General features: G+C 39.2%; 1 protein-coding gene across 3 annotated transcripts in view; it reads right to left on the bottom strand.

Annotated features, from left to right (window-relative positions):
- Positions 1 to 24,506, bottom strand: part of LZTS2 (leucine zipper tumor suppressor 2) — a 117,709-nt gene that overhangs the window by 19,959 nt on the left and 73,244 nt on the right. The window contains exon 1 of one of the 3 annotated variants that reach the window (XM_063435288.1): positions 13,962 to 14,084. The exons of the other annotated variants lie outside the window; for them this stretch is intronic. The gene's annotated coding sequence lies outside the window, so the exon portion shown is untranslated. Of the gene's footprint in view, positions 1 to 13,961; positions 14,085 to 24,506 lie in introns of those variants that run through there. 3 annotated transcript variants of the gene reach the window in all.

Below are 24,506 nucleotides of genomic sequence, written 5' to 3'. Positions count from 1 at the left end.
AACTATCCAATAAATCAAAATATAGGAATAAAAATCAAACAAGCAGTAATTGCAACTCGAAATTGTTTTTTAAACTATCAAGAAGGAAGACCAAAAAAATATATATATATAGTGTACATTGGATTAGTCGTATTAGTCCAGCAGACAAGATGCCAAAATACCAGAGTATTGCGATTGCTTCAGACCTGAGGAAGAGAGGGAACTCTCGAAAACGTGTACCAAACTGCAATACTCTGGGATTTTGGCATTATATATTTATTTATTTTTATTTTCCCCAGACATTTTCCAAACGAATCATGACTCAGAAATAAATTCTATTGAAAGACTTCTCTTGGATTCTAATTACAAAGTAAATTCAACAGAACCGATGGGAAGACGTCAAAGACAATATAGATGAATTTCCTTTGTAATATTTTACCGCAGCTCGTAAACCTGGAATAGATCAGGCTGCCAATGTTTTAATGTGGTATTTAGAGCAAATTGTGTCAAATCTTTGAGGTGATTCGTCTGTCTCCTGAATAAACATTCTCCAGCAGTCCAAATCCTTCATTCCTCCCACCCCCCACACATTCTCCATTTTCATGTCTGCACAGATTTTTTTTTAGTTGGCCTGACCTTCGTTTTGCTTTGACTTGACTTGCTCTGAGAGTTGCCAAGAGTTCAAGTCAGCTTTGCATGACTAACTCACATTTATAGGAAATACTAGACACCAATGATTTTGCCTTGTGTTAATCAAAACCATTACCACCAGTGAAAATAAATAAAAGCAATAAGTAACCAGGCTTCCCATGCAGTTAAAGTTTTGTTGGTCTTGGGTCGCAGAGCAGGTACCTGCTGTTGTATTTTTTTTGAAAAGGGAAAACTTCAAAAGGTAAATGGGAATTAACCCGGTGACAAAACAGACATTCAATTCTTCTCCTTTTCTTTCACTTTTTATAAAGAATGACTAGCCCTAGACAGTAATCTGCCGAAGCTGTTCACAAAACAATGAGGAAAGACGTAGGACATCGGGCATTTAAATGAGACTAGCGTAAATGGCTGACTGTACTAGAAGTTACGTTCCGGGGATACATTTAGATAAAGAAGTAACATTGATTTGGATATACAACCAACCTGTACAGTCCGCGTTTACAAATCTATGTTCAGTTTATGAATGCACTAGAGTTCCAGACTGGTTAATGTCACTTCTGTGCAAATTGGTTTAGAGAGTTTAGTTGACACTGTCAGTCAATGAGTGGGGACAGCGTTTGTCCCCGGCTTCTGCAGCATTTCAGAAGTTGGCAGTGCACCCCTCAAGAGAAGGAGAGAAGATCAGGTACCTGGCGGGAACCCAGGTAAACCGTTACTAAATTGCTTGCCCAATTAGCGAGGAACAGGACCAGGGTACTCCTGGTTTCATAACCATTACAACGGGCTTGGAGTAACCCCTAATTCCCCCAGTGGAAAGTATAGAGGGAATTCCAGAGCATAAAGTCCTCAAAAATAGTTTAAATAGTTCCACAGAAATCTGCAAATGTTAAGATAACAAAGGGCAAACGTACATTTTACTTTAAAATGCGATTTGGTTTTTCTAGATAAATTGTTTTTTTTTTTTTGTTTTTTTTAAATACATCCTGGTGTGTTTCTTTAAAACTTCCACCCCCTTACATAAATTGAAATGATTATCTGGGAGGACAGTGAATAGACAGGATCAAGCAGAAAATGAAATGAAGTGATCCGGAATAATGTCTTCCAGCTAAGGATTTCACCCGCTTTGGAACTATTCAGCCACAACCCCAATCTAAATATACTTCGTTTAGCTCTTAGAAAAGATGGGTTTTCTGAAAACATTTGTTTAAAAAAGTTCAAATAAAAAAAAAAAATAAAAAAAAAAAAAATCTGAAAAAGAACAAAATAAATGCACAGGGGGGAATCTAATCCAGTGTTGTTGTTTTCCCCACTCTTGATGTGCTCAAATAGTGGAAAATGTCTGGTTAATGAATATTGCTGTAAAACCTCTTTTTCCACTATGCCAGTATTTGGAAAAAACTAGCCAACTTTTCCACTGCCATTAAGGTTTGTTTTTGTTCTTTTCAGGATCTGTAACGAAAGTAACAATCAGATATAAAACACCTCATTGAATGCGACAGCTATTTATCTTTCAATGGATCAACTTGCTGCAAAAATATATCCGCGCAGGATCACTTAGACCAAAATAGCTAGCCATGAAGGTCAGCTGTATAGACATTATTGTGCTAATACTGCCACATCATCACACTCACTCATACCGGGTTTAAACAGTATTTAGAGAATGAATAGCATCTAATTCTGGTACAAGTTGGATTAATAATGAGGTATAGTAAAGTATAAACTTTCTCTTTAACAGACCAACTCAAACTGGACGGACCATGGGCTCCCAGAGCAGCAAAAGGAAGGGTCCTCCCGTCCGTAAATAGTTTGAATAGTCAGAATACCAGTAAATGGTGCCTGGGGACTCCTGGCATCATAACCACTACACTGTTGTGTAGTAGTTAATGTGCCTAGATTATTTCTTTATGAGCTTTGAGCATCCTAAAATCATTTAAAGGGTCTCTCCGTGCACCGTAAGGACTTTGTTTTGGTGTCTGTAGGTCCTGGGCAGCATCTTACAAGTGCAGTTCATGGTGCCCCATCCTCTCAGCTCTCTGCCGTCTCCTCTGGTGCCAGTTTTTAATGAGGAAGCCATTCCTTTGGGAGCTGGTGGTAGGCTGAGTGTGTTGGCTAACTCACTCAGCCTGTGATAGAAATGCCTTAAAAACTTACATACTTTATCAATTGATAAATGTCAGATTGAATAAAGCTAGGTTCTAAACCCTTTCACGCCATTAGAGCATGATAGTGTGCCCTAACTATGTGGTCCTCCCTCTGTCGCACCTGCCTTTCCATGCTGCAGATTGCATTTAGGGGACCTGCCTGGCAATCCAGGCAATCCCCCAGGATCCAAATGCTTGCAGATAGTCACTATGACAGCCTCTGATATTGCATCCTTAAGTGAGTCCTCCCGTGATGGTGCCCCACCATCATCTACAAGGGGGAACCTATGACTCCCTGCAGTGCATCTAATATATTTTGCTGTGGGACTTAACAAAAACACTTTGAATTTTACCAAATATTTTAGATGCCTTTTTCAACTTGTAAACTTGACAATGTGTAAAAACTGAAATGTGAAAGCCCTATAGTTGACCCTGTAACTTTCCAAAGCCCCATAAAACCTGTACATGGGGGGGTCATTGTTGTACTCAGAGAGACCTCACAGCACATAAATGTGCATATTTTGCAGTAAGAGCCAACAGAATTATGACTTTCACAGAGAAAAATCCATGTTGAACTTGGGAAAATAACATTTCTTAGGTTCATACATTTTTTTTTTAGATTTTAATTATAATAAATTGTGTTCTATATAGAAATATTTGAATATATATATTTATATAGTCTGGGACCTCCAGGGTTCTTCCTCCCCTCCTGTATGGTGAACGTGCCTGCTGCTGAAGTCGAATGCAGCCATCGCTCCAAGCTTGCCCTAGGGGTAGTGGTAAAGGGGCATGGGTAGCTGTTCAAGAGGCGACTCAGAAGGGTTCAATGTGAAGCTCAATCGGCTCCTTCCCTGGAAACCAAATTTCACTACAATGTTTTAGGAGAGACCCTGGAAATATAAGTATTCCCAGTGCACTAATTCTGGAGAAAAAAAACCTTTTTAGATTAACTAAACTTCAAATTAGATCAACAGCGACATCGGATTCGCACAAAGCAATTCCTGCATTTTCGCAATTTTTTTTTAAATTATTTTTTACACTAAATTTGCTTTGAAATACAAAATCTAAAATAAATCCTCAGTTTTTTTCATTATCAGTTCATTCAACTCTTTCATTCAATAAACTCAGACTACATGATACAAACTGGAAAAGACTCAATCTATACAGACTGTAAGCTCCTGAGACAAGGCTCTCTTTTGTGGAAAAGGAATAGTAACATTGGCTAACAAGCTTCTAATATGCTAAAGAGAATTGATAGAGAAATGGTAAGGGAAAAACTAATTATATATATTTTTTTATTCTACATCTTAATATAATTATATATTTAAATGTATGTTTCTCTGTGCTTGAATGTCATCTGCAGTGTGATTTTGATTTGAATGAATTTATAAGGACGATGTCTACATTAGCCATATGGTTTCTTTCTGCTTGCAATGTCCCTAAAATGTCTTCAGGGCCAAAAATTATACCTCATCGAGACGTTCTGTACCAGAATAGCGCTAACGTTTCTGCTCCAATAATCTTCCCTCTGAATCAATTTAATTAACAGGCATTTCTTCAGCAACCCTATCTTACAAAACGCATGCCTCATTCAACTCCAACTTATATATCTGGACATCAAAAAACTAGCTGTATAACCTTTATATAATAGCTAAAAGAAAAATCTTAATTTTGTAACATTTTCTTCTGAAACAATATATTTTTTCACGAGACACTGAAGCACTTAGTGGCCATTAAGAATTATAAGGGTCATCACAGTTTTGTGAATACATCAGTTATGGGAGAGTGGATTAAAATAGCGATCAGCAAGGCTGGGTAGTAATCATACTGATTGCTGCTTTATTTCTGTCCCAATAAATGTCGCTGGACATGACGTACCAAGTCATTCTTCTCAGGGGGAGAATTCGAAGCCAGCACTGCAATTCTTTTAATAGAGAGGGACAATAGCATATCTAAACAGTAATACTAGGCCTGTGCCTATAGGATGGCTCTGCTGGAGGGATCTATATATACACTTTCAATAAATTATAATATAGCAATTGTTTGGAAAAAAACAATGATGTTACACACAAACACCATAATAGTAAGGCTCATACCCAGCATTACTCTGCTTCCCATACTTTTATAACAAGCCTACTCTTAAAGGGAAAGCAGTCCATTAAATACGACTAGAGAAGAAGAAAAAAGTCATCCCTACCTTTAGAATAGGACAGGATCATTCAAGCCATATACATGTACCATCAGGCAGGTTTTGAAAGCCACCAGTTAGCCAGTTTTCAAACCCTGTCCGACCTAATGTGCAAATAAATGGCTGAAGGATCCAGCCATAGAGGTAGTGATGGATTAATTGTGTTACATATACTTAAAGGAACACTATAGTGCCAGGAAAACAAACTCGTTTTACTGGCACTATAGGGTCATTAGGTACCCCCCACCCGCTGGGCAGAAGGGGTTAAAATCCCTTCAGTCACTTACCTTAAACTAGCGCTGGGCTCCCTCTGTGCTGGGGAACCCTCCACCCCCTGCCGACATAAGATCCGAATGCGCATGCACAGCAAGAGCCGTGCGCGCATTCAAACAACCCATATGAAAGCATTACTCAACATCGAGGCTCCCTTGGCACCATTTACCTCATTGAGGAGGCATGGACTCCTCTGTTATAGTCCAATCCAATGGTCCTTTTAGATCATTGGGGACCTAATGTACATGCATGGCAAACACCATGTGTGCATCCAAGCTTCTCCATAAAAAAAAAACACTGATACGGCTTCTATGTAACATTAATCGGTCAGCGCCACAGACACTCGTTCAATTGACTGTTTGATTGGTCCAAATATCATGGAAATCATGGGAAATGATTCAAACCAAAAAGTGTGCAAAAAGTTTTTATAAATACAGACTCAGAAAAGGCAGTCAATAGAGGGAAAAAGAATAACATGTAGATTAGATTTTATTGTATCCCTCTATTACTAAACTCTCACTCGATATGTGAATAAAATCAATTCGGGTCTGCCCCCTAGACATCATCTTATTTTTCATCAATCATCTTTTTTGGTGCCACGTGCTGAACTTCGAATAATCAGTCGAGCTACCGTTATTGGCCATTGTTGCTTCAGAGATGCAGAATTTGGCAGAACAGCCGAACACCCTAAATTTGGACGAATTGCAGTTCGGCTGAGCCTGAATGTTCAATTGACTGTATTGCTCTAGGTTTGCCTTGATAAATAAGGCCCCATTGTTTATAGAAAGAAATGATTCTGGAGGAGACCTCGTTTGGGAAATGGTTATTTTTATGGTCAGATTTTTATTTTTTTTATAATTAGTCATAGGAGTGGCATCGTCCCCGATCTTTATATTGATTTGCCAACTAATAAAAATTAATCTGCTTTAGATACAAAACAGAAATGACAAATTTGTTGCAGATCTGTGTTGGTGCTTGGCTGCCATATAGCTTTCCATTTGTCCCAAGTTTCGAACAATGCGGACAGCCCTGTTACTACAGATGTTCCAGGATAATATCGTCAGTCAGGAACTGCTACTGGATGGGGAAAAGGTGGTGTTCATAGGAAATAAGTTTTATTCATTAATAATGAACTGGAAGGAAAAGATTTTAGAGAAATCAAAACTGTAACGCAGGTGTAGGCAACCTTCTGCACTTCAGATATTGTGGACTACATCTCCCATAATGCTCGTAATGTTTGCAAAGCATCAGGGGAGGTATAGTCCACAACATCTGCAGTGCCAAAGGTTGCCTACCCCTGTTATAACTTAAGGAGTGCAAGCGTGTTAGCGGAAATGACTGAGAGCTCTTGCTCCCATATTCCTTTATCTGTTTGCCATCATATACCATCATACAGCACTGCGGGATACGTCGTCTGTGCCAAATCTCATTCATGCTTTTTCCTTATTTTTTTCCCCCCTTTTAATAAACAAAGTTTTTCTTTCAAGGACTGATGTAGATACAGAGTTTCCATCAATAGTTGGTAGATTTATTTCGATTGAGCAATAATTGTAATTAAATTAGAAATTCACTGGAATAAATCTGCTTCATTTTAGAGTTAAATAATTCTATAAACACTCCGTATCAGCTTGACATGTACAGTCGTATAATGAATGAGGCTCTGACAATATACTGGCTGAAAAGGGTCACGTTTTTCATGATATCATACATTTTAAACCTGTAGAAGATCATAACACAGAATCCAGTTCTATTTTTTTATTTTTAAAAAGAAACATGGTATGAGAATTGTTGGTTATTTTCAAATAAACTCGCAATCTAGGTTTACGTGTTAGAAAGTTGTGTCAAACGTCCCAAAAATAATTCATTATAGATTTCTGAAATTAAATGTTGTGAATTGGGATTGGTTGTATGGATGCCACACATTGCAAGCTTCAACCCTTGTTAAAAATAAATTAAATGATATATATTCGGTATTACTCATTGGGTCTCCTGAGTACTAGGCTGCCCAATTCACCAAGTTCCCATATCTCCATATCGTACAGACTCCTACCACTGTGATCAAACGTAGAAGTGGTTATGGTGTTTGGAGTAACCCTTCAAATAGAAATTCCATCGATTTCTATCTTCGATGAGCTATTAACAGTGTTACACAGAGAAGTTGCCCATTCCTCCAAAGCCAACACCTAATCAAATATCAGGAAACCAATACAAACAATGGGTTGTAACTCTTTATGTTTGAGGGATTCATGGTCTTTTTTTTTTTTTTTTTTTTTACTATTTCTGCTACTTTGTTAAATTGCGGATTCTCCTGTCACGTTCCACTGACGTTGGCTGGTTCTTTTTACCATAGTTTAATGGCTATTGCTCACTGCAATATAACTGAGCTACATTACTACAGTTTAACAGAGATCCATCCCATTACCCACCTGCATACCCAACAACCTACCTCATCTTTGTACATTATATTTACTGAATATACTGAAGATATATAGATCGTAACAGGAACACTGTAGCGTTGGAAATACAAAAATGTATGCTGTACCAATCAACATGTCCCCTTTAAGATGTATTCGATGTATCTCTATGGGGAGTGTGGAGAAGCTAAGCGCTGGGCCTGCAATCTCTGAGTGACAGCCACTAGAGATGGACTAAGGAAGCAATGTAAACATTGCCCTTTGTCAGAAACGGCAGCATTTACAATGCTCAGCCTGCAAGGTCAGGCTATGTGCCCCCAAACCACTACATTCACCTGCATAGTTCTGGTGACTATATAGTCTTCCTTTAACACGGACAGAGGTGAAGTGTAAATCTAATCAATTTCAGGCATACAGGCTGGAACATATATGCCCTAACACAAGGACCCCCCCCCCCCCCCTTGTTTCAGAGTGTCTCACAATGTAAAACAAGGTCTAAACACAACCGTAAGTATAAGTAAAGAGCATTCAGTTTGCAGATTTGGGATTATCTTAATGGGGCTAACATGTCCTTAAGATCTTTATTTACAATCACTTGATGAGGCAGACAAACCATTTACCTAGTTAGATAATGGATGGAGGTGTGAAACCCTCCTCCACCTGACAAACGATGCCTGGTATGTTGTCGATTTGAGGAATTCAGTCTATCACTTTTTATAAATACACACGCAGAAAATGTTAATAAGGATGAAGTACCTCCTATCCTGTTGGGTTTTACGCCCCACCTCCTATAGACTGTAAGCTAGTTTGAGCAGGGCCCTCTTCAACCTATCGTTCCTGTAATCGTCTCATTTATTGTTAAATCTCCTCCTTTATTAATATTGCAAAGCACTACGGAATATGCTGGTGCTATATAAATACCAGTAAAATGACCAATAATAAGGATGTGAATAGGACAGTGGGATGGGCAGAGATATATTTTGCTTCCCCAGCACAGTGGCAGACAATACACTGCTCCTCACACTCATCAGACAGCTGAGAATTTGGAATGATACCAGACGTGACCAGTTCTAACAAACCTAATTTAATACAAAGTGCAAAGTAGCATTGAAGTGTGAAGTCGGCTACCACCATAGGTCTTGGGTTTTGTACTGGAATGTCGTAATAAAGTGGAGCCTGACCAGCATTTGTTAAGTTTAACAAAACGGTTGTGGTTGTTGTTTTAAGTAGCGAATACAGAAGTAAAATCAAATGTGGGCATTAATTTGGGCAAAATATTCTACTACTACAGCTTAATTACACAATGCTGCGGTGATCTCCATGACAAAGTTAGCCTATTCTGAATGCCAGCTATATGCTCTGCACCGATTCATTATCTCCAGGAGAAAAAAAAAACCCACACAAATCGTGGTGCTATATATACAAAGTGCTTCTAATGTTGGGCCAGAATTGATACAATTATGCCTGGCTCTTGTGATCTGTCAAACTTCGCCACAAAAAAAAAAAAAGGGCACGCGGAGAGGGTGTACGAGGACATGGAGAAAAAGACAAAAATACATATAAAATGTTGTTTGTTTTTTAACTGAAAATGGCCAAATTGTTTATTGGTTATTTTTATCCCTTCTCTTGTCTTTCTCAATTTCTAGTTAAAAGCAGAGATTAACAAGTTTCCAAAAAATGAAGGATACACACTTACTTTTATCCCACATCAGCCACACGGACACAAATAGCCACGCACACACGCAAAGCTACACAATGAATACACAACTTTACACTCACAGATACTCACTAAACCATTTCCCCATTCCCCTTGTAGCGGTCTCTGCAACGAAGTGAGCAAATACAGTGATCTCTGTGACAGAGGGGAGAAAAGAATGGTGTACCGGTAATGGCATCTCAAAAAAACAACCAACTAAAGAACTCTCCTCTGCTACCTCTGGCAATGCTAGGCCGTCGGGTGCCATCTTTGTTGTGGCTTGGTGCTGTAGATTGGCCAAGCCCTGTTTTAGTGAATAAACGATTGTGTTTTTGATTATCAAAGCACAGTTTTCCACAGCAGGTAGTAATTGTAGCTCTTTTACAAAATTACCAGGTAGGCAGGAAACGACTTGCTTTCCATCACAGTATTGTATTTCCAGAATAATCTCCCTTTAGAATAAATTTAGAATGTGAGGTCACTCCACAGTAAATGATGACAGTAATACAATTACAGGCCTCTGGAGTATATTCTGTATCCAGCGATGCCACGTGAATCCTACTTTAGAAGTAGAATAAATATACATTCACTCGGGTGAAGGAGGGGTGAGAGCAACTTCCCGAAATACAGAGCAAGTGCATTGCATAGTGTACAAAAAATGCAGCTGCTTATATACAGTGTGTCCATTTAGAGAAAACCAAAATATCGAGACGGACATTGGGCTATTTCTGATACATTTTACAGTAACTACTTGTGTCCATTCTTAAAGGAGGTAGCAATACAAACAATCCAAACACCACAAGCACACAGACATTGGTAACGGAGTAGAAAAGATGACGTCAATTTTCCAGCATGCCTGCTATGAGTCATTATAGCCCCTGCCTCCCACTTTCATCCATAATTAATGTGATTTTTTTTTTTGAATGTTGGGGTTGAAGAAAGAACTACAAAGTGGTTGATTACAAACAAGTCACGGGGCCTGCGGTGAAAAGATAGCGACCGTATCTTCAAACACCACCAACACACAAACGTCAAGCAAACGCATGTCCAAACAGATCCAGAGTCATGTAAGGTAGCAGAATGAAGCAGCTGGTAGGCTGCCCGTCCCTGAACTACTGCCAAATCCAGAGAGAGCCCAGAATCCCTCCATGTATTAAGGGATTTATTAAAGGGCACGAGGTTACAATGTCACATCATAGGGTGAAAGGTACAAAAGGGTATCTCGCTAGATTGCCATCAAACAGAAATAGAGGGAAGTATTCTTTTGGCAGAATAAGAATGGGCACACCATTAAATAAAAAAAAAAATAAAAACAAAAACAAATGGAGAGAGGAAAGGAGTTTTAGGTATAAAAATAGAAATGGGTGCTTATCCGATTATATCTCGATCATGAGAATTCATTAGTTTCTAAATCATTTCATTTGTGACCCAAATTAGTACTATATATATTTGTAGCCGAAATAAATTAGGAATATTAGTCTTTCTTCTCAGACTAGGATTCCCATCATGCCATGACAGCCTCTGGATAATGGGAATTCCCATCAAAACCCTGGCTGTCCTGTCCAGCACACAGCTGCAGCTGCGAGAGGAATTTGTACCAAACCCATCAGGAAAGCACAGCTAGAATTAGCAAGTCCGGTACACAACAGGAAACGTGTGCAATCATAGGATGCTGAAACATGTATTGTTTCAAATTTTCAAACACTCCCGCAAAATTCTTTTAAAAACAATAAATATGCCAAGGGATACGTTGGGCTGACGTTCACACCCCATCCCTTTTTAACGCCTTCTATAGATAGTAAACATTAAAACAGAAACACACATTTGGAGTTTCTGAACTTGCTTCAAATTCCAGTTATTGGCAAACTGCTAAAAATCACATAACTATATCTCCAAACAAAGCATGGAACACAATATAGTGCAATACTGTATATACACCTAGAAGTGAATTATTGCACTCACAAAAGAGGTACATTAAATGTCCGTGTGTCACCCAGTAACGGGTCACTCCCAGGTTACTTGGTGATATAAAAATAAAAACACATAGTGCCTATGTTCTAGATGAATATCGCATATTCACCATAAATTGCACTCGGGAGATATAAAACAGTATGGGCATATCACAACGGTTACCAGAAACAACCAGGTTCAAGCTCCAACTTCCAAAGCTACTTCCAAACAGATCTCACTTTTGGTCGGCAGGTGAAATCAGCATACATTCAAAAATGTATCCACACTTGGACATCCTCAGGACCATTCAATATAAATGGCTTCAAAATGCAGCACAATAGTAGGCCCGTTTTTATTACTATTCAAAAATAGTTACACAGGCTGAAAAGAGACAGGTGTCCATCAAATTCAGCCTTCCACTTTGTTTTTTTAGGGGGGGGAGGGGGAAGGGGGTGTTGCGGTTTATTCAAAAGAAGGCACAAACACCCAGTTTGAAGCGTTTCTAATTTTGCAACAAACTAGGAAAACAGGCTTTCTTGACCCCAGAATGGCAGTGAGATTTATCCTTAGATCAAGCTATTGCCCCACAGTTGAAAAATGATATAATGGGAATCAAGCTATTTGTGTAATAGGAAATACTACAGAACACAAGGGCCATTCCATTTGGATTTAAATTGATTTTTAAAAAGCCAGCTTAAAACTGAACATGTACGTTTTTACTTTTTAAACTAGTTGTAGATGCATGGAAAAGTCTACCGGCAGAGGTGGTAGAGATTAAAGGATGAAAGATACCTCGGGACAAACTGCCATCTCCTGCATGAAAAATCTTCAAGACTACAAGAAAAAAATCTCCAAGTTGAAGAAACTCATAGAAAACATTTCTTATGCATGTTATTGCCAAAGCCATTCGATATCACCATGTGTGATAAAAAAAAACACAACATTGTATTATATGGAGTCACAAGTCACCCAGGAATGTGTCCTTATAATCAAAAATGTATAAACCACACATTATAGTACCAGAGTTTATGCACTAAATCAGTCATAAAAAAAAAATAAAAAAAAAAATGGGGGACTGGCTACATTTTCAGCCAAAAATACAGAATTAAAAACACTTCCATTTAGTGATTTTGGCCTAAAAGGTTTATTTCTTTTGTCACATTTTTAACCATTTCACATTTAGTGTTCAGATCCTTTGGAGTTTACCAAGCGCTGAGCAGATCCGTTTCCAGAAACAAAGAAAACTGAAGTTATTAACGGTTGTCCTAACAAATCTCGATGACCAATTCAGTCTAGAATGAAATCTGGAGTTCATAAAGAAGTATCAACTTATAAACTAGTTTCAAAATGTATTTTAAACCACAATAAGCGGCACTGTCCTCCTCCGATTTCTTGAGCGCTTTAAAAAAAATTAAAAAAATTAAAAAGCATGAAATATGAGCCAGAGGTTTTAGAGTCCATAAGACATCGGATATTCTGCATCCAATCTCAGCAACCTTGTCAGTCTACTGGCAAACGTCATCTGCTAAAGCTGCTGCTCAAGTTAAACTGTAAACTTAGATTTTGTTTTCTATAGAGCCGAATGTCAGGTATTTGATCTACGCATTACTACAAAAACAGACGGCAAGCTGGGGGCAAGTCCATCAAAATGCATCCATCACCGTTCTGCCAAATTAAACCTTGCAATAAATACCCTTATTTAATATGCGCTAAGGAATTTGTTGCCATGATGGGAGAAAAAATAAATGTAAATAATAAATTCTCAAGGAATAAAGTGCAAACAACGACAGAAACGAGCCGGCCCAGGCAACACAATCTCATGGACCGTTTGTAAAGTGTACCCCTCGAGGTATGGGGGTTTGGGGTTCTCGAGTTGATGAAGATTAATAAACACTGATGTAATAGCTGACACCTTAGTGTTAGTTGAGCAAGTATTTGTTAGGTCATTGCAGTCTGATAGGTTCCACCTCTGCGATGCCTCCATTAACCCTAGGTAAACTGTCTGTAGCCCAATCACTAAGGGGAATATTCACTAAACAGTGATTTGTGTCAACGTGACAGGAGGGTAGCAAATCTAGACCATAACAAGACAGCTAGATTGTGTTTGTGAAGATACATTTACACAATAACTTTTGGGTTTAAATATATGTTTTGCAAGGCAGCTGTCAGTCTAAGTGCAAATCACAGTTTAGCCAATAACTCTCTCGACATGCAATACAGTCTCTGAACAAGGTGAACTTCAATATTCCGCAGTTATCTGGGGAGTAAAATGATTTCCCCCAAATAACGGTTTTCAGAGAATGGAAGAAGAATCAAAATCACATGAAACTCTCCACAGCTAACTCTGAGAAACCGGAGATGGAAAGCACTTTTTTCGACTGTCGAGTCCCCGGTATAAAGAGGAATCTGCTCTCATGTCAGACTTTCCGAGCCCAGCTGTTGGATGGAGACTTCTCTTTCTTTCTAATCTTTCTTAAAAGCTGTTAAAGTTTATATAAAAAGTCTCACTGTATAGGAATCCAATGTAAACATCCAGCAGATCTGTGTCTGGGATGGACAGAAAAAGCCAGACATTTAGTGCAGGCTGCTTTCACACTGCCCCCATTCATTTTCTCTCTCCCCCCATGTCTGCATGCAGTGCTCACAACGGCACAGAATCTTCATCTTACCTCCCCTGCCTTTAGCCATGGTGGTCACAGAAATCCCCCAATTACTGGGCTCCCAGATAGTCAGACAGGGTGATGCAGATCCTCTGATCACAGCCTATAGCTCCTGACTCAGGTTCTCCCAAACTGGTTAAGTTTAAAAAGGTTTCTCCTCCCCAGCAGCTAACTCACTCCCAACCCCCTGCCAGCGGTCTCCTCCCCTTAGCACTGGCTGTATGGACAGCCCACCACTGCCTCTACATGTCCCTTTAGTGGCCCCAGTGGGAGAAAAGACACAGATTAGGTTACTGAAAGACTACATAGTATCCATAAAGGCACTTCAGGAGATACAATGTATTAAAATTCTATCATCTCAATTAATATGCATGTGTTACATTGTTACATACATAGTGTTTATTTTTCTCACTGATATTTATTTTGTAGCAGCATGTAATGTAGGGGATTCAAAGTCAATTACAATTTTAGATCAAAAAGGCAGAACTGGGAAAAATTAAAATTAAAATCACCAAGACAGTTTTTTTCCCCAGTGAGGCTATTCTGCTCGAAGAGTGAAATTCGCTTTGCCTGGGTTGTTCACGGTGAAGATTCAAATTTAAAATCAAAATAGGAAAAATCCAGCAATGCTTTGAGTTTGGCTACTCTGGCCTTAAATTTGAAATTCAATTTGAAGTCCCACTTTTGTAAATAGCCCTATGAGTTAAATACAAAATCACATTTTAGTGAAAAAAACGCGTAAATGTATTAAATACACAATACATATTAAGAATTGCATTGGCTTTTGGAAGCACCTACACTGTTGCTCCATAAAGTTAGCAATATTGCGTAGCCAAGTCCAGGAATTCTTACAGACAGGCTGCGACTTACCGATAAGCAAAAACAAATAAACAAAACAAAAAAAGGTAAAAATAGAAAATGCTCAAAAACAACCCCAAAAGTCATGGAGACTGATACAGTCTATTCGAAATGTCGCAACTACTGAAAGATAGATACTGGAGTATTTACCACCAAAACAAGAGAAATCCAAGTTTAACTTAGAGCTGGAACAGAAGGTGGTTATTCAGCAAACTGTGATTTGGGGAGAAATTAAAAGATAGTTCGACATTTTAAACTAAAAGTCATCCAACATAATTAAATAAAATCACAGGAGTTTCTCTTAACCTCCATCATTTATTCACCATCATCTCTTCGAGCTAATTATTCACTACAAGGCAAGAGATTAAGCATCAACTATCTGAAAGCCAGCAGAAGGTAAGGGAGCCAATCAGCTGCACTGACTGCCAGCGTTACAAATCACTTTCCCAGCGGGACACAAAATCAGTCTTCGATTGACTACAACACAAAGTTACATCTTCGCCAAGCAGACACCAAGTGCCCAGCTATAAACTAAATAATATGGAACTCAGCTCTTCGAAGGCCACCAATGCCTGAACACTTTGTATCGAATATAATCGGACTGTTATATCAGCCCCATTTGGTGCTATACTTTCTCAATAAAAGTAAGTATACGTTTTTCCAAGATCTGTTTTTACCAACCGCTCACAGTGCTACAATGCCGTCACTTTAACCAAATCGCAAAATAATTATTCATGAAACCACTCTACTGGTGTGAACCTTCAATACATTGCTAACTATTCGTTTTAATGAGTATCCTACACAGAGCTCCAAATAGTTAAAACACAGAATAATGGGCCACACAGTGCTGGGTGTATTGAATATACATTTATACCAATCCGTATACAATACATATACAGAATACAATAAGGGCTTCTGCACATACAGCACGTTCCACTTGAAACTAAATTTAAAGCCAAAAAACAAAACAATGGGCACTAAAAGGCTTACTCCAACCACCATTAATTCTTCTCTTTTTAGAAGTAATCAAGGTGGTATGAATCTCACTTGGCCACTCCATTAGCTTTACATTTGCTAGTGTTTTTAATTTATGGAGGAACAATAGTATTTTTCACACTTTCAAATTATCCAGTTTGACACTTGTCACCAGAATCCAAACCAGTTTAATCTCCAAAGTGAATGAGGTGAATTCACATTCAAACTCCTTAAAGGAACACTATAGTGTCCGTAATACAAACATGTATTCCGGACACTATAGTGTTAAAGGGACTTTCCAGTGCCAGGAAACCAAACTTGTTTTTCTGGCACTAGAGAATCCTGGAGTGTCTGCCTCCCTCCCGCCCCCCATCCCATGTCGCTGAAGGGGTTAAGGGGTTAATTAAACTAACCATTTAGGACCTCAGCCACCCTCCTATCGCAAGGGAAAGGTGTTCTTACTTCCCATTTCCCGCACGCCATGCCAGTCTTGTTTGCATAGATTTGAAATATACCCATGAGGAACAGAAACTTCCACCTTAGCTATGTTGGCACTATATAAATGGCAACGGTCTTGATAAAGTCTCCTTGAAGAGACGAAATCACTGGGATTTTTATCAGCACCTCGACGCGGTTTCAGATTTGCTTGCCGCTGCCTTTTGTGAAGTTACCGGCCGCGGCTTACCACGTGGTCCCAGTCAGCTGTGCTCCCCCTGTGAAGAAAGACATCAGCTGTTTTCATCCTACATCTACCCTCCATTGGATGTCACTGCCGTTCGATACAGGTAACAGGGGTTGACTGCCGTTCGATACAGGTAACATGGGTTGACTGCTGTTCGATACAGATAACAGGGGTTGACTGCCGTTCGATACAGATAACAGGGGTTGACTGCCGTTCGATACAGGTAACATGGGCTGACTGCCATTCGATACAGGTAACAGGGGTTGACTGCCGCTCGATACAGGTAACATGGGTTGAGCTCGCTGGGCTCAGCTCATTCATTTTACACTGACTTTTTGTTTGTTTGTTTCCTTTTTTTTCCTCTCTCCAGCTTTATTATTTCTGTCTAAGCATACTTTTTACAGCACAAACTATTTATTAAGGGGGGGCCCCCACCGCTCACATCATTGACTCTGACTTTTTTGTGCTAACTCTTGTGTGTGCTTGCTTGTTTATTATACATTTTTCTATGTCCATTAATTGAGCGCTGTTCTGCAAGCAGCTTGATTTTTATTGCTTTTCATGCTTCCACTATTCTTTTACTTTTTATTTTACTACTGCCCTCCTCTTGTTTTTTTTTCTATACTTATTTTATATATATATATATATCTTGACTCCTCCCAGTTAGTTCTCTCCGGTTTTAGTTGTTTTTTTCTACGGCATTAGAATTTGGAGCATGCTAATACATACTTTGAGTGTATCCATCTGTATTTTATTATTTTCTGCGGTACCACATTTAAATTTGTGTTACGTTTTTTTTACACATTAATTTGTTGCGTTCAGAGTCCTGCTGCTTCTATGGCAGTAGTATCCTGAACACTGCTACTTGTAACATCTCTATATACACATTGTTATCTACCTGGAACTGCGTTGTTAGGAGATTGCTGATTACATATCGGTTTATTAGTATCTTTTGTCACCTTATGGATTTTATCAATTAGTCTTCACGTGTATTGTATTAATAAATATTTTTTATTACTTGATAGACATCTCCTTTTATTTTTAGGTGTGCTCACACTATAGTTTTATTATCTTCAGCTATATAAATGGCAATAATAATAATAATCTGTAGAGTCCATTAGAAAGATTGTTTGACTACTTACGATGTGGGTAGTGCAGGAATCACTTGCACCATAACCACTCCAGCATGCTTAAAGAGCACTTTTAGGTCTAAAGGCCTTGAAAGTGTATTGTTATGTTATCCCTTTACCATGAGTCATTTCATATAAACTAATACAAAATTCACCATATCAAACGCTACCAGCAGATATAAATATCGATCTTACATTTAGAAAATTCTCTGTGGAAAATAAATTCTTAAATGCAGTCTTTGCTAAACAGTAAACTATGCTGAGTTGATAACATATTCAATACATTAGGCTTGAGTAGTCAAATACCTAAAAAACAGATATTTTGTCCTGGGTTTCCAGTTAAAAGTACAATGTATGATTTAAATAATACTGTCCAACCACAAAACGTTTGACTCTTCGGGACTCATCAGCCAAGTGATGACTGGGTTTGTTGAAGGAATACTTCATGACAGTATCAAGGTAAACATTAATAAAGTTGTGGTGAGAGAAAGGAGTAGAATCTTACTTCCTCACTTAAATCAACCACTGCCTTACCACAGACTGTCTAGTTGCAGTGCTGGGCGAGCGAGGTGCCTACATGGCTGAGATCATCAATCTTAAGGGAAGGCATTGGGAGGCACTGCTGAGCTGCACCAATCAGCATCTCCCCATAGAGATGCAATGAATCAGTGTATCTCTATGAGGAACGTTCAGCGATTCCATGCAGGGGGTGGAGACGCTGTACGTAAGTGTACAGACCTGGACTAAGAAACACCTCTAGTGACTGCACTACACATGTTACTTGGCACTTTTCTTTGAAAAGGCAGTGTTTACATTAAAAAGTCTGCAGAGACATGCTAGACACCAGAACCACTATATTAACCTGTATACTATACATTAGGCTGTAGTGGTTCTGGTGACTAGAGTGTCCCTTTAAACTAGCAGAGGTGCTAGTGCTCTGCTTTACTTTTCCCATTGAGTTTATTTATTTTTTTGGCCATAAATCTTTACATTTTTGTCCAATCACCCTGATTCATTGTTTTGAGAAATCAACTCAATAGACCAGTCCAAAATCTACCTGCATAGGCTTCCTGAGCAAGCAGACACACATTGTCCCAGAACTGCCCTTTGTAAATATAGAACAATTACCGCGGATAACCATGGAATGTTCCACTAACAACAATATGCCCTAGAAATACCCTATGTACCGTTATCCCACAACACCTAAACAGCAAACGTCAAGTGGATGATGTAATGAAGAGGACGGCCAGGAGATATTTTAAAAAGAGGTTAATAAAACTACACTCAAATGCTGTGCTTTGCACCTTCTATAAACCTCAGAGTATCCATTACCGTTCTAAAACATATACTTTGTATTATAGAAATTATATACGGAAAATAAATTGGTTTCATGCAAATAAAAGCAGCAGTTAACCACAGTCCAGCAAGGTCCAGCCACGCACCTCTACAAAGAAAAAATGTAATCACTCAACAAGAGTTTGTTTTATTTTTATCATGTTCTTCAGCAGCAGATTAATAAACTGGTACTTGGCTCCGAGACCTCCAAACGCAGAAAGAAATAAAAAAAAGAAGAGATAAGGGTTAAGGAGGAGAGCAAAACACAGGATCCTGATCCAGATTTTAATTAGTGGAGAGATACTTCACAGATACTTCAGAGAAAGGCAATTAAAATGTTGGTTAAGCACCTCAGCTGAGAAGAAAGATAGTCAAGGTCTTCATGTCACTGGCACTCAAGTGGTCGATGTATATTATAAATGATCAGTGATTTGGGCCCCTGATGGCTTGCTGTCGGCAACTATGAATGTGTTTGGGTAGGGGTCATTTGTAATGAAGTATCAAGAAGCAGCGAGTCATTCACATTCGTTATAAAGTGTAATTCTGGATTTGGGAGTTCTGAAAAAGGAACAATCACTATGGAAAGCGATGGGTACGATTGCTCTGGTTTTAGAACGTTGCTTTAAATTACATTATACAGAACACTACTGGCATTAGGTACTGCTTTCAAAAATAAGACCTGGCATAAATAGGCAATAACATAATTAGTCACTACAAAGGCACCTCACAGGTATTATACAAAGAGTTTTATTGGTGTCTATACAGTCCCCCCATTTATAATGCCCTATAAAGAATAAGAATAAACTTGGCTTGAATCCAGAGACGTGCGGGGTTCTCCCCACTGGGTACAACACGCCATCGGTTGTGCCACTTCTCTCTCTCTCTGAGGTCCAATGAAAATATTTCTTAAAGAGAAGTGTTTGAATGGGCCGGTCTCCAGGCTCAAAGCATATGCGCGCACTCGGAGCCAAGGAGAGGAGGAAATGTGGGGTGGACATGGGGTGGCTTTCTATTTATAAAAAAGAAAAACAGAAGACTGTATAATAAGGTGGGGTGGTGGGGAGTGCTGGGAGGGATCACAGGAGGGAGGGGACATACAAAGTTCCCCTTGCAGTTCCACTCACAGCACTGCCTGAGGGTTAGAAACAGATTACCTCTGTCGGCGGCGAACAGTGCGTGTTGATGACAAATGTAATTTTTCGCACAGAATAAACATTAGGCAGCCTGGGAAGGAGTAGGAGTAACCCTTTAAAAGGACCACTATAGTCACCCAGACCACTTCAGCTCAATTCCCCCAGGTTTTAACCCTGCAGCTGTAAACATAGCAGTTTCAGTAAAACTGCTATGTTTAAATTGCAGGGTTAATCCAGCCTCTTGTGGCTGTCTTCCTAACAGCCGCTAGAGGCACTTCCGCAACGCTAAATGCGAAAATCGCATTGAGCACACAGAACGTCCATAGGAAAGCATTGAGTAATGCTTTCCTATGGGCGGTTTGACTGCGCGTGGCTCTGGCCGCGCATGCGCATTCAGCTCGACTTGGGAGCTGACGTCGGCGGGGGATGAGAGGTCACCAGCCGGCGCTGGATAAAGGTAAGTGGGAGGGGGGCCCTGAGGGTGGGGGGGGAACCTAAGGACTATATAGTGCCAGGAAAATGAGTTTGTTTTCCTGGCACTATAGTGGTCCTTTAATGATATATCCATATCGACCTACAAATATAGACAAAGTTGTACCTGTAAGTAGGAACAACCAACAATAACTTACCTATAAAGCATTTACCGGCCTCATAATCCCACATATCCTCCGAAAATACATAGGCTACACCACCTCCTGGATGTGTCACAATTTTAAAGGGAAGATGTGTGCACAAAGTATGATATTCATTTAACGTTATTGAAGAAGAAAAAAATAGGTAACCTCTGCATAATTATCTGGCTATAACTGGGACAGGCTACATACACCACGCGATGGTAGACACCAAACGTTTAGCTCACTTATAAGATTGACCCACTTAGTGCCAGATTTCCCCAGCTGTATCATTCTAATGTGTAACACAGTAACCAGAAACTCAGAGCTATAGAGCGAGCACGGATCTGGCAAGAATCTTTGGGCTTTTCTTTCTGTTTGCAATCAATGTAACTTATTTTCCTAAACAATCAGTTTGTTCCAATTAGACAGTGAAAAAAAACATGGACTAGAATAAAGGAAAGCGAGTTTCTTGACATTACTTATTGCGCAGGTAATAATCCGTTCGTTTTAAGGCAGATCGAACATTAAGCAATGTGTTTTGTTCATGGAAAGCACACTTCAAAGAGCGGTCAGGCCGATCGGGCCGTGTTTATTGTCAGATCTCTGGATACAATGAAGATTTCCCAGGCTCGGTCTGCCTGAAAGGAAAGATTTCTCTGTCTTCAGCACCCACTAATTACTGCCATTCTTTCCTTTCCACTTTCAATGTGAAGGCAGAGGGGAAATAAAAACCAGATGAAGGAAGGGGGGCTGGCAGTCTAAACCTGGCTTTTATTTAACCACTCTGGGCTTTCGCGTCCTGATTTTTGGTTCACATGAAAGAATCTTCCACACCCATTCCCCAAATACTGCGTCTCTGCGTTATATAATAGACCGTTTTATTGCAAGAGGTTACTGCTAATCTGTTTATCCCACCATCTTAACTTCATCCAGGGCTCCTTAACACACATGAAAAGCTTCGGCGAGAGCTGAAAGGCTGGATGTAATGCAAGATGGGAGCCCTGCAGACAGCGCTAGTTATTTCATATCAAGTCGAAATCCCAGTAGGAATATGGTGAAAATTCACACAATTTTAATAGTGTCCTACTATGGAGTGTCGTCACACAGGGAAAAGCAGAGTTTAGGGGAGCGAAAGAGGGAGTTTTTTTTGTTTTATTCAATTTGCATTAAATGCCAGGTTTTCCAGCACAGACTGGCACCCAATGTGTTTTCCAGGTGCGTTCAAGGAATTATGGGAAATGGACATTGAGAGCACATGTTTATGCAGAGAGTAATAGTAATACACAAAGTCTTGCTGCTATGGTAACCAACAGGTAATCAAACTCCGTAAAACCAAGGTCTCATGACCAGAGCTCCTATGATGGGAGATTATTATTATTGTTAATATTTATAAGCGCCAACAAATTCCACGCTTTATAAATATGAATACTGGGTGGACTAAGACTTGTAACCAGAAGAGTTTGACGCACAGGAACAGAGGCGTTGGGGGCCCTGCTCCATGAGCTTACATGTTCCTAACCTTACCTATTTACTAAAAGCTTTTCAAATGATTTATCTAAAAAAAAATCCCCAAATACTTAAATGGTGACTGTAGATAAATCATTAGAAAAGTTATACAAAAAATATTAAATCAAGTCAGGTCCGCTTAGCTTCTTGAGGTCAGATAGACACCTATAAAATCCTTCACTTTGACATATGAACTTGCTTAGCCCTTTATATATGATTTAACTGCTGTGGGGCCAACAATTTGTTCTTTACCATATACACAGATTATATATATATATGCAGGTCGCTTGGCACTCACCTTTACCTGCAACAAAAGAATACTGATACCCTGATGCAAACCACGTGATATAGATATAAAAAGAAAAATGAAGGTGCACTCAAGGGAATTTTCAAATAGTAGATATTTACTTAGGAGTCTTCTTTACATAACGAACAAACAGTCCCAATCGACATTTCGAACCTCACAGGGTCTTTCTCAAGATATATATAGATTTTTTTACATTTTATTTTACACTAAACCAGGATTTGAGAAGAATTTAAATAAGAGTGGTTTAGAAGGTCAAAATCTGAGAATAAGACAATTTCAGCCTAAAAAGGAACAGTATAGGGTCAGGAACACAAACGTGTTTTCCTGATCATATAGTGTTAAAAACACTAACCATCCCTCATGGGCCACCTCGCCCCCCCTAAATCTAATAAAATCTTACCTTTGCTCCAGTCTGCTAATGCTGGCTCCACCTCTGAACTGCCTCCTTGGCTGACATCAGAAGCGATGATCTCAGCAAATCACAATGCTTTCCCATAGGAAAGCATTAGATTGGCTGGGATTGTCCAATCTGATAATCTCAGCCAAGTAGGCAGGCAGGGGGCGTAGCCAAACACAGCCCTGGCCAATCAGCATCTCCTTAGAGATGCATTGTATCAATGCATCTCTATGAGGAAAGCTCAGTGTATCCATGCAGAGGGTGGATACACTGAATGTCAGTCACACTGTGCAGCACTGCCCCAGGAAGCACCTCTAGCAGCCAGTGGAGGTATCCCTAGGCTGTAATGTAAACACGGCATTTTCTCTGAAACGACAGTGTTTACTGCAAAACGCCTGAAGGGAATGATTCTCCTCCCCAGAACAAATACAATAAGCGGTATACTGTATATTAAGCCATAGTTGTTCTGTTAGTGTCCCTTTAATTGTAAATATTCTCTGATTTCAGGAATAAACCTCAATGAGAATACATACAGTTAGTGATTTGTGAACGATGAGGACTTTGCTATTTTCCTTCACATTATATAAAAAATGATAATTTGTTCCCAATGGCAGCTTAATTAAAGGCATATCCTAATAAAAAAAAAACAAAAAAAAAACCTACACATTTATACTAATCTGCAGAGCACGCAAGTTTTCTACAACTACCATATACATAAGTACACCTGTCTCCGTCTTCCACTGTAAGTGTCACATTTTCCGGGCATCTAAATGGCTTTCCAGCGCTTTGGCAGAAGACGACAGCTTTTCCCCTTTATTTTAATCATCAGCATATTTTACTGTTGTTGCAATCTCAATCCAGGAAATGTACAGTTTCCTTGCAATCTGCCAGGATGGAAGGGAGCCGTCGAAAAAAAAGAGAGCTCTGCCTTCCCAGTGTTCATAAAAAGAAATGTATCTGTCTGCTATTAACCCTACTCAAGAAATCATGAACCCGTGTCATTGTTTGAGTTATAACCGAGTGCCTAGCGAGCTCTAATCCAACATGGAAGACCAACAGTATCATTATTATTATTATTATTATTTTATTATTTATATAGCGCCAACAAATTCCGTAGCGCTGTACAATGGGGTATCATCCAATTAGATAAGGATATCAATGATCTTGCATAGATTCAGAGAGAATTCCACAAAGCTGACTGTTCTCTCCAAGTATTAGAACTTGATTTCCTGGAATATATTTTACCAGCTCATTCTTTTATTGAAGACAGTCTAGATTTTAGGAATAATCAATTATATGTGATAAAAGCTCAGAACAATGAACCACATATTACAGGAAAATGCTGTAAGACTTGTGGTTTTGGGGACAAGATCTTGGGTTGACATCTGCAACTCGGAAAAGTTCCACAAATTGTCCCCTCACATAGCATCATAGTAACCAAATATATAAAGTCCATTCTATACACTAGATATGCCTTAGAGAGAGTCCTGTAATTTATATTTATGGTTTCAGCATCATGCTAGTATTTATATCCCTTGATTAAATTACATTATGAAGTTCAGGTTCATCAAGAAATCAGGTTTAGAACTCAATATTGTATTTAGAGTGTTCTGAGGT

The sequence above is a fragment of the Pelobates fuscus genome, chromosome 10 (genome assembly GCF_036172605.1).
Source record: "Pelobates fuscus isolate aPelFus1 chromosome 10, aPelFus1.pri, whole genome shotgun sequence".
Taxonomy (NCBI): domain Eukaryota; kingdom Metazoa; phylum Chordata; class Amphibia; order Anura; family Pelobatidae; genus Pelobates; species Pelobates fuscus.
This window is presented reverse-complemented; position numbering and strand designations above follow the sequence as displayed.